Source organism: Diadema antillarum, unplaced genomic scaffold (assembly GCF_040938485.1).
Source record: "Diadema antillarum isolate AM-2024a unplaced genomic scaffold, OU_Dant_1.0 seq00000778_RagTag, whole genome shotgun sequence".
In the NCBI taxonomy this organism is placed as follows: domain Eukaryota; kingdom Metazoa; phylum Echinodermata; class Echinoidea; order Diadematoida; family Diadematidae; genus Diadema; species Diadema antillarum.
Genome location: NW_027271666.1, coordinates 603,209 through 610,342, shown reverse-complemented (window position 1 = coordinate 610,342; position 7,134 = coordinate 603,209).

The following is a 7,134-nucleotide window of genomic DNA, read 5'->3' as shown; positions in this document are numbered from 1 at the left end:
GTGTGTGTGTGTGTGTATGTGTATATTGTGTGACATATGCATGGTCTAATCTTGAGCCCCCTCCAATGTTTGCCCCCCAATCCAAAACTGCTTCCGGCGCGCCTGGAAGAGGTATCCCTGGGCAAATAGGAATTTGAATTTGATTTGCGCTGAGGTTTAGTGTCGTTTAAATTGTGGATTGAAAGGCGTTTTCTTTTTATTAATTTAGCGCAGAGGAAACCACAATATAAATCCCAGAAGCCCATAATTAGTAGAAACTACTCAAACATTATTCAATCCCATGCCTTCTTTGTTTAATTTTATGTTCTTTTTTGCTTAATCTCATTATGAGCAAATTAGTTCTTTCCTGTGAAAATTCACCTTGCTTTCGTCACACCTGTCTGTTTGTCATGCCGTGACGTCTTTGAAACGCCCTCTAGCGTCCGTAGCTTGACCAATGTCCTCGCCCGGAAGCGCGTGTAAATAGAAGAAGGGTGTGATATGGCCCAGGGAGGTGAGAGGAAAGTTTTTGTCTCACCTCCCTGCATGGCCCAAGGCACGAATAACACTGTGTATCTGGTCACTCCTTCTTTTGGAGCCAATTAATTTACACTGCAGTGGCAATTTATCGTCGTGCTGACAGAGGTCAGACTTTGATTGGATTTTGCGTTGTGTTTCGGTCGTCTGCTGGTGCAAAATGGTCGACATCGGCAGCGGACATATTTTTGACAGGTGCGCGGAAAAAAAAAATCAGCGGATACGTGTATTATGATTGGCTTTTTATTTTCGCGTGATGATAAAACGATTTCCGATGGAATTACCCTTTTCCCTTTGTTCTGGCAAATAGATTAACTGGCATTATTGAACGAGGCTGTTATTTTCATGTGTCGTGTGATTTCGCTTTTCTTCCTTTAGCCTTCAACAAAACAAGGCATTTAAACTCGGTCGAAACTAAAGTAGCCGCTTAAAATAGAAATTTCCGGCGACCCGAATGTTGTTTTCTTCCTTCTAGTAGACATAGTTGTTGGTACTGAAGAAAAAAAAGTGAGAGGGTGGGAGAGAAGAAAGAAAGAAAGAAAGACAGAGAGGGAGAGGGTATAAACAGGAAATCCAGTCCAAATATAAGTTAGTCTGATAAAAAAAAGTAAAATCTTGCAAGTTCAACGGTAAAAGTTTGACTGAAATCGCATGAAACATAAGGAAGTTATGACATTTTGTAGTTTTGCTAATTTCTGCAAAACAGTTCTTGTACTATGGATATGAATATGCAAATAAGTGAGCTAACCATGTCATATCCTCACAATTTTACATTGATCCTGTAAAAAAAAAAATGACGAAAATTCAATGTTGCTGTTATTGACGTCTGAAACAGTCTGAAACATGATACAGTATTATTCCTGATTGAATAACTTCAGAATAGTTATCAGTTGGATGTACCAGAATTTGAGCCTCGGGCATAATTGCGTTTGAATGAAAAACTGGAAATAATAATAATAATAATAATTAAGGACATTGCGCAGCTACTATAATAATATACTCTATGTTACTGCGCATTACAAAATGACATGCATACAAAAAATTCAAACAGAAAATACGTTACTTCAAGAGATGACTTTTTAATCTGGCCTTAAACTCATTAATTGTAACTGCTTGTCTTACAAACAAAGGGAGATTATTCCATAATTTTGGTGCAGCGTACAAAAATGCCCTGTCACCAAGAGTAACTTTTGATTTCCCCGATGGATATTTCAATAATGTTTGATCCCGTGAACTTCGAAGATGATAAAATGTTTTAAATGATGTTTCAAAATTCAAAATTTCAACATTTTATGTACAAACTATTTTGCATGTTGTGAGGGTATGACATGCTCACTTTTCCATTTGCATATTCATATTGACCGTTCAAGAAATTGTTTCCTGAAAAAAAAGCAAATCTTAATGTCATTAAACTTCATTATTTTTCACCCGATTTTGATCAAAATTTTACCGTGGAACTCGTAACATTTTACTCTTTCTTATCAGACTAACTTATACTTGCACTGGATTCCCCCTTTAACGAAAGAGAAAGTACGCAGTGCCGACTCGTAGAGCAAGTCAATTGAAAATGACTGAAAGAAAGCACGTTTAGCTAATCCGACCGACGAATGGTATCAAGATAATCTCATTTCATTGTCCTTGCACGTGTGCTTAACAGTGGCCACTATAGTTCGATCAGAATCTCAGAATTCTGCAACATTTTGTTCTTGTTTTTTTTTTATAACGAAATTCAGTAAAGATCTCGAATTTAATGTGTCTTGCTAAATAAACTTGAACTTGGTCTCAGAAGTGTCTCCCTTTAACCTGATCTGCAGCCCCTTTTCGCAGAGACCCTCTCGCCTCGCGGCCCTATGAAGCAGATATCAACCAGAGATGATCTGGAAGTCGTGTGTATCAGTGATTTGGATTTCATCCTCTCCGTTCAGGCAGCCACTGGAGCTGGCTGGCTGGCTGGCTCCCTGGTGGATTCGGAAATCGAGAGAATGTCATGTTGAAGACAATACAGAATATTAGACGAGTAATGGCGCGTAGTCTTAGCAGTACAGACTCTCGAAATTGTTTCAAGGCACAATGACGCTAAGCCTCCAAAAACAATGACCACGATATTCCGACCATTGACGGAAGAGTGACTGAAACATAATGGCTGGACATACGGCAACATTATTGGTCATGGTAATGATGAGGTCATGAATAGAAACTAGATAGAATTCGGGAGGGGGGGGGGGGGGCGGTGTCAACGTACAAGCAAGCAGGAAATCAACCAGGCTTTTGTAAACTTCAAGTACGTGTACTACCTACTCACTGGTATTTTTATAAAAATTCTGTCAAGCGCCTTTTCGAAATAAATTTACGAACAAAAAACGTGAGTGCATCAAATAAAAGAATACATAAATGAAGAAATGATTGAGTAGGCCCTAAATGAATTACTTCATACGTGAAGAAATCAATGGATAATAATGCAGCCCGTGTATTCGAACCAAGAATTTCCAATGTTAAAGCTATAAAAAGTCTTGTCTACTATTATTCCAGAAATTCTATGCGTGGTAAGATGTTTCTATTCAAGTTAATCGCAGTTGAAAATAATGATGCACTTCCATTTACATAGGTCCAACATCAACATTGCGTTGACCTCTACGATTAAACAAGGATGTACAAAGTGGCTCGTCTAGTACATTGTACATTTATGGTTGAGTGGCAGTGGCTCAATATTGAGCGAAAAAACAAAACAACAAAACAAGTGAGCTGTAAAAAGCTTAAATGAACAAACAATGGTAATTCTGGTTTGGAGAATTATGCTTTCACTGTTTAGAGAAATGTCTTTAAACACGCACTATACCAATAACAATAATTAGTATTCCTATACTGTTCTCCGTTACGTACGAAAAAAGTAAAAATACCACAAGCAGAAAAAAGAAGAAGAGTTTAATACATCCCGTTACTCACAAAAACTTTTAAGTCCACAAGCTCCCACCGATAAGTTTTAACCACTGCTGTGTGCGTAGATCATGTAGGAATTTATTTGTTGTTTGTAGGCTGTTTGTGTGTTTGTTTGTTTGTTTTTAGAACAATCGGAAACAATTAAGCAGTGCGTGTAATGGGTACATGTAACACATCTGTCCGCACCAAAGCTATGTTTTCCACACAATAAGCAACCATACAGGGACAAAATGTATTGCAATTACATCCTTCGTCCGACTAGAGAATGTTTTCTCCGTCGCAATACGGAGCCGCATGAAAGTTTTACAATTCGAGTTGGTACGCGATCCCATGTGGAAGACGGTGCCGCGTACGAAGTTGTATAGGTCGCGTCATGTCTAATTCCGTCACCGCATGGTGGTTTGGGGGAGCAGGTGCGAGCCTCTGTGATTGACAGCCGATTCAGCTCGTTATAGGGGGCAAAAAATAACATGTAAGCATGTGTAAATAGTTCGCATCAGTCATCGTGATATCGACCCCTCCCCCCCCCCCCCCCCCCCTCCTTTCTCATCTGCTGCTTCTGTTCATGTGAAGCGGGTATGTTATTTAGGGACTCAGTTGATGTGTAAATGAAGCAGGGCGCAGATGAAAGTGTACAGAAGGGGGGTGATGGCTTTGCTCTCCAAACTCAGAAAAAACGCTATATCCGAATGCAAACATTGAATTACATTTGATGGCCCTTCGGAGTCTTATATATAGATTCCGTCCATCACGCGGTGTCCAACATCCAATGCAGTCCTATTCCATTACAAAGTCTTTCAGATTTTCCCAACGAAGCTAAAATTGGAATAATCGTGGTTATCAAATTGCTGTTGTTCAAGCTCCTATCGTCCCAATGGTAGTAATGAAATCGAACTAGCTATCCATTGTTGTTGTTTCCTGTAAAGGCATAATACATATAAATGTTTGTTTTAAAGATGCGTAACTGTATTCGTTCGTAGGCGCGATTTGTATCAGTGCAGGTTCTGCTGCTGTTAGTAGTGCACTTTCGGTGGTATGTGACCCATTCCAGGAAAAGACACTTTGTAAACCAACCTTTCATGTCGCTGGAAGAATCATGTTCTTGTAGCAGTGACGAACATAAACTCAGACTAATTCTGTGGGCTGCCTCTTTTGGTGAGAGAAATATGATACGGAGACTCATACTGTTCTCCTTTGATAGAATTAGGTCTGCTTCCAAGGCACCTCGTATCAATTCCAGACCAAAAATTGAACATCTACATTTCGGAAACATGCATACCCCTGCTGTTATTTCGAGAACTTCTTGGATCCGTCTTCGTACAGTTTCTCAGCAAACACACATTTTCCGCAAAGTTTATTTTCGTACATGGGACATATTTCATCGGTTTTGAGCTTGTCATATCGCGTCAGTCCCAATAATGCGCCCCACGTGAATTTCCTCCGAAGCAGGTGGGACGTCTATAAAATTCTCCCAGAACTTTTTCGCATGACAACTCCGAATGTCATAAGTGCTGAAAATGCTGGGAAAAAGGATTAAATTGTTCGTATTTGTAAGCTCTTCCTTCATCACAGCGTGCTTTCTGTATATACCTTTCTCTTTTCCCATGTTTTTTTGTTCTTTTTTTGTTCTTCCATTCTATTCATTATGAATTTGCTTGGCCTTATTTTTCCCTTTTGTGTATTTTTTTTCTTTGATATGTGTGTGGGTTTTTTTCTCCGTATCTCTTTATCGTTGGCAGTTCTCCAATCTAGATTTCTTCTGTGAATATTTCATTTTTACTTCATTCTCTCCTTCCTCATTCATTCTCTCTGTCTCAGTTCTCCTGTGTGTGTGTGTGTGTGTGTGTGTGTGTGTTGTTGTTTTTCATTCTTACTATCCTCTTACCGACATTGTTGTTATTTTTGTTTTCTAGTTTTCAGAATCTGTCATCACTCTCTCACGTCATGTTCGTATTCCATTACCTGTCTGTCTCGTCCTTTTGATCCTCATCTTCCCGTTTCTTCTCTTTTCTTCCTTCTCTGCTTTTCTTCATTTCCTGTCGTCTCATTTCTCGTATTTCCTCCTTCTTTTCCTCGTCTTTTCTTCCTCTTTCCTATTCTATTATTCCTCTGGTTTCTCCTTTTTCTTCCTTCTATAATTATTTTTTCTTCTTTCCTTTCATTTGTTTCTCAAATACTCATTGGAACCTGCCCATCCCATATGCATCGCACTCGAAAATGAGCCATATTCCATATTTTGCCGGTCCCTACAACCGATATATCGTACATCACCGTTGTTGTATAAGTTCATAACATCAGGGACACCCCAAGTCGTATTATGAGTGAAGACATTCCTAACTCGACATGGCACTCGCATGGGATCGTAGGTATAGGGAGGGGTGGGGATTCTTCCGTTTCAGCCCTCACACCGATTTTTCTGTTTTTGTATTATGACTTCAGGTATGGCAGATTTATGCAACTTCTGCATGCTACCACGTGTCTCGTACCATAACGCACTGTCATTAGTCATTGTGGACATTTGGCATTGATTGTACATGATCGATTGTGTCGGAGAACAAAGAAAAAGAAATCGAAGACGAAGAAAGTGGATATATCAATAGCAAAGGTCAACTGTCAAGGTAGTTTTCTATGACAGCAGTCCTGAAGTAATTTTATTGGGATTTATATAGAACTCGACACTGTGATTCCACTTGTGCTAATGGCATAGAAAATGTAAAAAAACAGGAGATATACGTAAATGATAAAGCCATGCACATACTGTGCAGGCGTATTATAAACTAGTTATTTCCGGAACATGCATCGAAGTTGCTTCTGCTATAGGGCCTAGATATTCTACACTACAGTACTTCATTCCAATCTGGGATATATAGGCCTACCACTCTGCTTTGACCGGAGATAGTACATGATTATATACCTCACGTCTTGCGATTCAGAATGCTGTTTCCTGCAGTGTCGCCTGACTGAGGTGTGACATTACACTATTTTAGTGTGTCCTGAAGTTCTACTTCGAAGCGGCGGATAAACGCCTCAGGAATAACACGAGTATAACATAAAAATACAATGAACCGCGAAAAAGAGCGTCTGTGCCTTTATCCTGCAGGCTCTGAAGTGATACGTATAACGTTAGATTTGAGCGTTAGTTCTTACACTCTACAAGTCATCTAAAAATTATGATATTGATTGTTCTCTGTAGATCGTACTGGAGCAATCCCTGCGGTAGCCTTTTATCAAGGCCCTCTCGGCAAAAGCCTATCCCTGCGGTTGATCCATGGTGGCTTGAGGTCCCAGAAGAAGCCCCCCCCCCTTCCCTTCCCTATGAGTAAGCCAGCAAACCATTCGACTAGTGACGACTGTCATGATATGACACAGTCCATCTGTGGTCTGTTTGACGTGTTGCGGATAATGTGCGTTGATGATGTAGCTGGTCACGTCACGGTGCATCTTTTTTTTTCCGGTTACCTGGGGATAGCCTCCTTTTCAGACCACTGGGATTATGAGCCACTCCTCTACGTGTGTACCTTCACGAGTGTCTTCCATTTTAATAGTCGGATGAGTTTTGCTGCAACATTCACCCTTCAATAAAATATTTGTGTAAAAAATACACTTTGCTTTCGTATCCTATTTTTATAACCTGCGCATGCCCCTAAAAAACAAACAAACACACAAGCAAATACACACACA